Genomic DNA, 11449 nt, shown 5'->3' with positions numbered 1-11449 from the left:
TTTAATCTCTATTTTATTATTGAGTATATTGGTATAATGAATCTTGCATATCTGCATGCGAAATAATTGAAATTCTCCTTAATACACACACAAAGTCCGTGAAACTTCCTATTTAAGGTACTGGAAGACTTACACTAAACGTTTACTCTAACTTTTCTCGATGCAACTTTCAATTATCCTCCCATCCAATCAAGAATGAAATAACGGGTCATCATGCACACTTTGGATCTAAAGAAACTTATGACCGAATATTTACCGATATTTGAAATTCAAAATAGCAAGTGAGACTAAAAAGAAGGACAGTGAAGGAGAGTGAAAGACTACGAAGGGACGGTATTTCTGAATATAAAAAAGACGAGAACAGTATCGAGAGAACAGTAGAATAGAGTGAAGGACAGCGTAACCTCTCAAGAGTAGGGTGATTGACTGTATTATCCGTACAAAGTGGGTTAAAGGCTGGCATTTTCACAACAAAATAACACAATGAGGCGAAGAATATATTTTCATTGCAAAACATAGCAAAGGACAATGTTAATCAGAGCATAATATGATGAAAGACAGTATTTCCACCGAAAATTAGACTGAGGGGCAATGTTATTAGTGCACAATAGAATGAAGGACACTAGTTTCATTATGTCGTAGATTGAAGGACAATTTTCGCTACAGAATAGGATGAAGGGCAATATTTCCACAACAGAACTTGATGAAGAACAGCACTTTCAAAGTATAATTGGAAGAACAATGCTGTCAATGCAGAATATCATGAAGGACATCATTTTCATTGCAAAATAGAGCCAAGGACAATGTTATTAGTGCAGGGTACGGTGAAGGACACTGTATTCACTACAACTTCCATAAAAGGACAGTATTTTCACAGCAAAAGGGGCGAAGAACAATGGTATTAGTAACACGACCGGAACTAATTTGGGAGAATTGGATTTTTATTTTTTCAAATTTCTCAAAAGTTTTCGGTTCCCTATAGCCAAATGTTACAATAGTACAAATAACTCGTAAAAACAAGTGCATTGCTTAAAGAGAAAAGGAGATGAGCTTTCATTTGCTTGATTTTATTTGTAAGCGGACCTGTCAATTTCACCCTTGTGGTGCGTGTCGCATTCAAAATGACATAAACCCGAGAAATTATGAGCTTACTATGGCTGTATCGCGTTGTCAAGGTAACTGTCTTCAAAAGGAAGAGGAGCGATAGTTTTCACGACACTCTGATCAGGTCAGTAAAGACAGACCCACAGTACAATATGTCTCTAGATATTGACTCTCTGTGGGAGGGTTGGCACTTTCAACCTACTGGAGCCGGAAAAGAGATATCTTCTTCGCTTTGATGTACGGTGAACGATGTTCTGATTGAAGCCCATGGTTGCAATCGACAGTAGTCCCGGGGGAGGGGGCATTTACCCCCGAAATGGTTACAGGTGTACATAGGACAGTTGAAGCACAAACTCTCTATTTTCTCGTAAAATCGGGAGTCAGAAATCCAAATACTGGCGTCAAACCTCTACATTTTTCACCAAATGATGGAGTAAAATCATGCTGGAGGCAGAAAAACAGGGGTAAAAATTCAACAACATAAACATTTCCTCGATCAAACGTCTTCATGAGCGACAAAAGAGAGTTTCGGAACCGTGGTACATATGTTTATACCCTTCAGACGGCAGTGGCTCCCCTATCGACGATCCGGACGGTTGTTTTGAGATACAAAACAGAAGACTAAGCTCTACAAGAGCTAATTTCCTTCAATCACTTAGCTTATTTCTCGCTTTTACACTGATGACCGCCACAAGGCTGACAACTTATCGGAAGAGAAACTGTTTAAACTTCCTATCGACGCCAAGGATACTTTATCCGTAAACAGGAAGTGGGACACATCTAGTTTAAAGGGTGGATTCAGGAAAATTACTTTTCTCTTTCCTAGAAATATCTATTATTGTCCCTGCTGTTTCTTTCAAACCCAATCCTAAACTACGTATAATCTTCATAGGGGGCGCACTGCAGGACCATCCACGTCCTCGCATCAGCCCAGCATGGAACTACTCCAATAAACGAGCACACGCCTGATTCAGTGTATGTAATATTAAGTTGACGTTCGACCGACTTAAAATGAATGATCAAATTCATTCAAGGGCTCGCTATTAAAGTTCATAAATCAAGTGCATTTAATTACTGAACGATGGGAACATGCAAGATGATCTAACCAATGTGAAATTGTCAGTAAGGCCATAGAGAAACAAATTATTGTTCCTCTGTTTATTTTGGCAAAGTCACAGAGGCGGCGAGCGTAAAATTAATTTTTTTTTTATTACAAACATGCAAAATTTCCCACAAGTTACATGTACATTGTTACCCTTCACTTAAGAATGGATTTTACAATGTCCACCACAATAGAAAGGTATACAAAATACGATACGTATAAATCTTTCGTGATTGAAACGACACGGGATTTCGCTGACGCAGTTCGTGATCCTGCTCTGTGGCCAGACGGTATTCTTGTACGTAAATTTTATTAACTATTTCCATGACCCTACGGCTTGCATCCTATAACTGTCGTGGTATAAAATCGTCCATTGATGCTATCAAATCTCTCTGTGACATCCATGATATTGTTTTTCTTCAAGAACATTGGTTGACAAAAGCTGAACTTTCGTTGCTGCCTAATATTCACAAGGAATTCAACGCTTGCGCTGTGTCTGCCATTGACGACACTTCTGGTTTTCGCGTCGGACGCCCATTTGGTGGGGTTGCAATTTTGTGGCGTAAGTCATTGGGACATAATGTAAATGTAAAGTATTTAGATGACACTAGGTTATTGGGTGTTGAAATCATTACATCCTCAGCGAAATTATTCTTTATTTGTGTTTATTTGCCAACTTGTTCACATGATAATTATGATAGTTATATGTCATATTTAGCGAAAATCAGAAACATTGTTACTGATGAAGAAGCTTGTAATGTTGCTATTATTGGTGATTTCAATGCCAATTTGGGTACTTTATTTGGTAATGAGCTTGACATTTTTTGTCGTGAAAACAATCTGCATATATCTGATGTTGAGAAGCTACAAATGTAGATAATTCTGCTGATAATATCACCTTTATAAGTGAAGCACATGGTACTACGTGTTGGTTAGATCATTTTGTGAGTACTCATGCAGTTCATAACTCCATCACTGATATTCGTATCCTTCATGATTTTGTGTCGTCTGATCATTTTCCTCTCTGTGTAAACCTACATAATGGTGGATTAATTCGTTCTGATCCTTGCAAGCATGGTATGCGCAGTTATAATAGCAGTTTTAATGGGAGTAAAGCGACCCTCTCAAAATTTATGGAAACGAAACTGGGTTTTTGCTTTGTAATCTTGAAGTGCCAAGTGAAGCTTTTGTGTGCCGTGACCCCAACTGTAAGAATGTTGATCACATACGTGGATTACAGTCATTTTACTCGAATGTTGTTTCATGTTTGAAATTAGCTGCCAATAGTTGTATTCCAACTTCATCATCCGGCGAGTCTGGTTTTAATTCTGTCCCTGGATGGAATGAACATGTGCGTAATTTTCACAACTCTGCGCGGGATGCGTTCAAAATTTGGGTGGTAAATGGTAAGCCAAATCAGGCCCACTCTTTCATCTTATGAGTAAACTCGTGCTAAATTTAAGTCTATCTTGCGATCTTGTAAAAGAAACGAAAACAAAGCTAGGGCGGAGTCCTTGGCCCATAATTTAACACGAGGGGGTACAAGCACGTTTTGGAATTCTGTTCATAATGCAAAGGGTGGCCATGCCGCTATTCCAACCAGTGTGAGCGGTTGTACTGGTCATGATAATATTGTTGATATGTGGAAAAAACATTATGAAAGTTTGCTTAATTCTGTCAAAACTATTCGTGATAAATCATCTGTTATGTCTTCGATAGACAGAATAGATTTTCATAATCAAATGGTGGTTACTGTCAGTGAGATTAAAGAATGTATAAACAAACTTGAAAAAGGTAAAGCCTGTGGTAACGATGGTATTGCTGCAGAGCATCTAATCTATGCTGATCAAGTCCTGTGTGTCATTTTGAGCCTTTGTTTTACTGGCTTTTTCGTCCATGGTTATTTACCAGATATGTTTATGCATGCAGTTATTTGTCCAATTGTTAAAGACAAATCTAAGGATCTTACTTCGGTCGATAATTATAGGCCTGTGGCTTTGGTGACAGCGATTTCTAAACTTTTTGAATTGTGTATCTTATCACGAATTGAAACTTTACTTGTTACTAGTGATCTCCAGTTTGGCTTTAAAAGAAGTCATTCCACAGATATGTGCATTTTCACACTTAAAGAAATTGTAGATTTTTATAAGAGACATAATACACCCATATTTTTGTGCTTCATGGATGCTAATAGGCATTTGACAGGGTAAATCACTGGACTTTGTTTAGAAAATTGATAAATAGGCGTATACCATTGTTTATAGTCCGTATTTTACAGTATTGGTATTCAAATCAGTTATTTTTGTACGATGGGCGTCTGCTTTGTCAAACGCATTCAGTGTTATTAATGGCGTACGGCAAGGCAGCAATCTCTCACCTATGCTCTTTGCTGTGTATGTAGACGATCTAAGTACAAAGCTACAATCAGCCTGTGTTGGATGCTGTTTGGTAAACACAGTTGTTAATCACCTATTTTATGCAGATGACTTAGTTTTGATTTGCCCCTCGGCAAAAGCATTACAAAAATTAATTTACATATGTGAACACTATGGGGACAGACATGATATTGTTTTTCATCCCACTAATGTATGGCTATATTACCGAGGTCTTGGAAACCTAACAGAATTCCTATCGTATTTTTATATGGAAAATCTGTTAAATTTGTTAACACTAAAAAATATCTTGGATATATTGTTTCTTCTTCGGGGGAAGACAACGCTGATATGCACAGGCAACTTCGATGTGTTTATGCTAGAGCTAATTGGATTGCGCGCAATTTTAGCTGCTGTTCACAGATTGTGAAATGTACCCTTTTTAAAAGCTTTTTATATAGTATGTATTGTCTTAATGTTTGGTGTAACTACAGTGCTAGACAGATGTCAACTCTAAAAGTGGCTTATCATAATGCATTGCGAATAATTTTTGATCTTAAACGAGATGCGAGTATCAGTCACAATTTTGTATCAAGAAATATTTTGAATTTTGCTTCATTGCAACGAAAGTTACTGTTGAACTTTTGCAAAAGATTAAGAGAAAGCAGGAATTCTGTAATATACAGTTGTGTTAATTCTGATTTTTACTTTAATTCAACTTTCTGGCAGCATTGTAGGAATGTATTGCATTAGTATTTTCAGTAGTTTTTTTATTCTTTTATAAAATTTATTTCTCGCTGTAGTGCCTACATTTTAATGTTATTCTTGGTATGGGCCGATGGCCTGAAATAAAGGTAATAATTATAATAATAATAATAATATATATGGGCAGTGTCGACAGAACAAATTCTGAGCATTGACGTCAACTGCTCTGAGAATAACACAAGAAACTGTTAAAAATACAAAGTATGGATAACAAAAATGCTTTAAAAGTAAGAAAATTACAGTATTGTCTCTTTAACGTCCAGTTTTAATATTTGAGAGCTTTATCTATTTATTTTATATTTCATATATATATATATATATATATATATATATATATAAATATATATATATTATATATATATATATATATATTATATATATATATATAATATATATATATAAACATATATATATATATATATATATAAACATATATTATATATATATATATATATATATATATATATATATATATATATATATATATATATATATATATATATATATATATATATATATATATATATATATATATATATTAAATGGGGGTTTTTGCCAAATCGTCCAACGTGATAAATTTTTTGATAAATTTCACGTTGAATTCGCTCGCTACAGGACACCTCAGACTGTACTTTGGTGTACGAAGCGACCTGTACGTTCATCCATCTTGATAGTCTCTGTATTATGTTTTCAATCTATTTATAACTCAAACCAATACACCTTTTTATCACAAAGTCAGTAACTTGGTGAACGAATCGCGCACAAACGTATCATCTCGACAAACACCGTGTAAAGATCTTTGTTGGCGGCTTTTACGTCGAATGTAGCTGATCAAATAAATACCCTTGGTGTAACATAGACCCTAGAGCAAAACGTTTTTCTCTAGGGTCTATGCATGCACTAAACTTTTCAAACTGGCATATTACGGCTAATGTTAATCGCTATTAAGCTTGTTGATTGTTCTGCTCGGACTCCTTAAAAAGTCTCATTTGAAATTTCGCGAAAACTTAAGAAACTGGACGACGACACAAAAATAATTGCAATGCGGGAGTATACAATTGCTGCATTTTTAAAAAGTGAAAGAAAAAAGTCTAAAATCGGCTACAGTAGAAGCGGCTGTTCCGAGAAACAATTCATTTATTTTTCCTGGCCTGAACAGTCTGTATGTCACAATGGAAATAACTAATTTTAAAAGTCAATGGACTCTTTCGATACAACGAATAGTTCTGGATAATGTACGTAGAATTTGTTGTTATAGGACATCAAATGAAGTAAATAGAAAATTTCATACACTCGAAATTTCTTCGTTTATAAAAACACGACTAACACTAACTCGGGATAATTGGATAGTTTAGTAATGTCGGTTTAATCTGCAAATGTAAGCTCATCTGCTGTTCGTTTTTGCAATACACTTGTTTTAATCGGCAATTTATAATATTGCCACTTTAAGCTATAGGGGCATCTAACACTTTTGATAAATTTGAACAATTAAAAGAGCCAATTCTCCCAATCCAATCGTGTTAAACAAAAAGGATAAAATTGACACGTAAAGAACAAACGCATCATCACACGAATACAAAGATACGCAATAAATCGTATGCCGATATCGGGGCATTTCGCCTCATCATCTACGACCCAGTCTTGCATTCTCATCAACTGCCGCTTTCTTTCTTTGCTTTGAGATTAAAGTGCAGCATGTACGGGATTCATACAGCAAAATACTTGAATATGCTTTTTGGGTCCATATGTCGGCGGCGGGACAACTGATTTCCGTCATGGACCCTTTCATTAATTACACAGATTCATGACGTGCATGCAAGCTTTTATTTAGTCTAGCGTCTAGACGTTTATTGGTCCTTTTGCTTTTCACAGTATGGGTCGAAAAGCAAAACGCCCAACAGACGTCTAGACTCTAGACTAGCCTTTATTTGACCCACCAACATTTCTTCCCTGTGATCTTCTATATTTACTGGAGAAAAGATCATATCGAACCAACAACTCCACCCAAGAATAACTTAAAAAGGATTACGTATAACAGAACTTTATTGCACGTTTACTTTGCGGGACCGGTGTTTTTGGTTTTTTTTAGATCTTTAACTTTGCATTTGAATTCAACATCACAAATATTGCTTCACGGCTCGACGCGAATGCGATTCTGTTGGAAACCAACACTGCAATCTATTACGTCACTGACCTTTCCATATTACAAGAGCATGGGAATATTCACGATCAGTCACTCACTTGCACGCAAACTTTGAGCCACAATCGGAAACATGTAGCCAAAAAAAGTTTCAATTTGTCCGAGAAAAATAAACTAATGGAATAATTAATAATTTACCCCTTGGCAGAGAGAGATCGATGTCTGTACTTTCGTACAGAACAAAAAGGTCTCCAGATGGAGAAAACCTGGGGGGGGGAGACTGGGGAGAGACAGATGGAGGGGAGAGGGAGGGGACTAACTCTGTAAAATGCAATATTTTCTTATATTTTCTTCACCGTTATGCCCACAATAATTTTTCTCTAAAAGAATTCCAAACTACCAAGTACTGAAAATTCACAATTACAATGTGGATGGGGTAGGTGTGACATAAGAACATGAATAACAAAAGATACATAAATTTATACGATCTGCGTCCGATCAAAAAGGGGCTACATGGCATACAAACTGTAATGATATACAGTACATGACGTCATTACTAGGTAGTATGAGGAACACAGAACAACAACATTCCTACTCTAACTTTCTCCACCATCTTTTTAATTTTGCGCTCTTAATGGTAGGAACAAATCCCAGGAATGATATCATAGTAAGTTTATTCACATTCAAGATGTCTGGAGCTGATCGTAACCGTAAAAAATATACACTGAATATTCAAAGACTGTAACACTGGGGCAGGTATGTGAAAATGCCCATTTATTGCAATAAAACATTCATTATAAATCGCTGCACTGGCTGCAGGCTAGAGCAGTTAACAGCTTTACTGCTTTCGCCTGGAGGCTCCACCATGGCAACCAAATTTCATTTCCAAACTACTCATCAATTTCAATAATGCATGCAAAAAACTCCATGCAGGGCTAGGACCTCAAAAAATCAAACGTTTCATTTCTTTCTTGAAGTCCCTGGGAAAGAGTAAATTATATGTACATAGTGGATCTGCAGGGAGACTTATGTGTCTTCCCTGAAGACGGCAAAATCCAAGTCTTTTGACAATGTTTGTTTATATCCATTTCATGCATAAAAGTATACATTATTAAAATTGGACACCCGAGAGTTGTGAAATATCTTTAAAGCCCTTTATGTGGGCGTAACAAATACAATCTTCAATAAAACAGTTGCTGAAGCAAAGTACCAACACAACACACATCACCAAGCAGTGTAAAAGTACAAGACTTGAACTGATGAAAATTAATCCTTTGTCCTAGAAATACAAAAATGCTGGAAGTAATGTCAAAAGACAGTGATTTTGTCCTCACGACTACAAACTCAGTTGTATCAGTTGTTACCAGGCTGGTAATTTACATCTTGTGATCTGTGATTCATTGCATTCAGATTTTTCCTCCGTAGTATGAATTGTTAGAATCAGACGACTCTGTTGGAAAGTTTCTAATGGAGTTACTTTCAATATAGTGGTTTGCATTGAACCGTTGGCAAAAGGGGAAGTAAACATACTGTCTAAATTGAAAAGCTGACAACATGGTCAAGTGTAACTATTGTCTAGGCAATAATATCACTCGATGACAAAGAAATCAAATCTGAAAAAGTTGAAATATTGTTTGGAAAGAGGTCACGCCCAGTCAAAACAACACCATACATCTACGCACATCCTGCTAACTGTCCACAACGCATCATCTGCCTGCCTCGTGTGTGCGGATCTTGTGATGTTGTTTTGACAACGACTGACCTCCTTCCAGACAATGTTTCAACTTTACAGAGTTGACTTCTGAGTGGTTGACTGTATTACCGCTAGACAATAGTTCCACCTGGCAGTGTTGGCAACTCCTCAATTTAGACAGTATGTCTAGTTCCCGATTTGTAAAAGGTTCAACAAAAATCACGACCATATAAAAATAGCATGGCCATTTAATCTTCTGCAGCGAATGTAAATGCATTTCATCATGAGAAATATACACCAGGTACATTATCCTGATTAGTCACTGATACATGTATCAGATATCCACTGCAGTGTTTCCCCTGAGGTTCTTAGTATGGTAGCAATGGACGTACTCCAGAACAAAAATATCATCCTGACTCCGACAGTGTTCTATAGGAAACAGATGCTTCAGATGCTTTGCTATGTTACAGTGGAGCAAACTAATACGAGTGGATAAACACTTACACAGGAATACATATACTTCTAAGTTTCTGATCATGGTTTTTTTTGTTTGTACTGTGGTCCGTTTGAATTCACCGATTTTGCTGGAAATGAGCCAAAATTTGCAAGGCAAACCTGTGATTCATTGTGATGGCCTGGTGGAATAGTTGAAAACAAACAATCCTACCTTTCTTGCAAAGACTGGCCTCTCGATACGCCTGTCATCAATTTATTACCATTTTCAATTTTTAATCATCAATTTGGCTAATCCTGTAGCAAATCTTGCATGAGATTTAAAGAGACATAGTCGGCCATTTTTCATGAATTTTGTTTGATACAAGATACTACTTATATTTCTTGACATGTTGAAAGATACTGAATGAATGGGTGACCATGCATATATTTGACCCCAGTTTTAGACAAATTAAACGAAACCATCGCAAAAATGAATTAATGGTCATGACCATTAATTCATTTTAGCGATGGTTTCATGTATGGTGTCTAAAACTGGGGTCGAATATATGCATGGTCGCCCATTCATTCAGTATCTTTCAACATGTCAAAAAATATAAGTAGTATCTCGTATCAAACAAAATTCATGAAAAATAGCTGACTTTGTCCCTGTAAGTTGTATATTGCAAAATGCTGAGTGGGCCATGGAAACACATGTACACAGCTTTGCATAGCTAAGCTGCGTACATACCGGTGGTACTTCTTAGTGTTGCAGTTTGTTTCATACGCTGCATGTAATGACCTCCTAACGATCTCTAAAGGCAAATTGACAAGTCATCGTTGATGACACAGTCCCCACTTGTTAATGGGTGCTTTGATTACAGGTCCTCAGAGAGGATAGAGTCCTCTTCATTAGGTCTGTGATAAAAATATTTTTGAATAAATTCGCTTGATACATGTCTGAGTTGTAGTTCAGGACATGCAAAAATCGTAACAAAATGGCCACATGGTGGCCATATTGGATCGAATCACAAAACAAATCAATGTGCATATGTATGACATAGGTCAATGTCCTTGTACCAACTTTGATTAAAATCGGTTGAAATATGCCTGAGTTATGGCTTTGTACATGAAAAAATCATGACAAAATGGCCGCACAGCAGCCATATTGGATCGTATCACAAAACAAATTAAGATGCATATGTATGACATTGGTCAATGTCCTTGTACCAACTTTGAATAAATTTGCTTGATACATGTCTGAGTTATGGTTCTGGACATGATAAAACATAATAAAATGGCCACACGGCGGCCATATTGGATCGTATCACATAACAAGTCAATGTGCATGTGTATGACATAGGTCGATGTCCTTGTACCAACTTTGAATAAAATTGGTTGAGATATGCCTGAGTTATGGCTCTGTACATGAAAAAATCGTAACAAAATGGCCGCACCGTGGCCATATTGGATCGTATCACAAAACAAATTGATATGCATAGCTATGACATTGGTCAATGTCCTTGTACCAACTTTGAATAAATTTGCTTGATACATGTCTGAGTTATGGCTCTGTACATGAAAAAATCATAATAAAATGGCCGCCTGGCGGCCATATTGGATCGTATCACAAAATAAATTGACGTGCATATGTATGACATAGGTCAATGTCCTTGTACCAACTTTGAATATAATCGGTTGAGATATGCCTGAGTTATGGCTCTGTACATGAAAAAATCGTAACAAAATGGCCGCACGGCGGCCATATTGGATCGTATCACAAAAAGAATTGACATGCATATCTATGACATTGGTCAATGTCCTTGTACCAACTTTGAATA

This window comes from Ptychodera flava, chromosome 21 (assembly GCF_041260155.1).
Source record: "Ptychodera flava strain L36383 chromosome 21, AS_Pfla_20210202, whole genome shotgun sequence".
NCBI classification, from domain to species: Eukaryota; Metazoa; Hemichordata; class Enteropneusta; family Ptychoderidae; genus Ptychodera; species Ptychodera flava.
Note: the sequence above shows the minus strand (reverse complement) of the source record.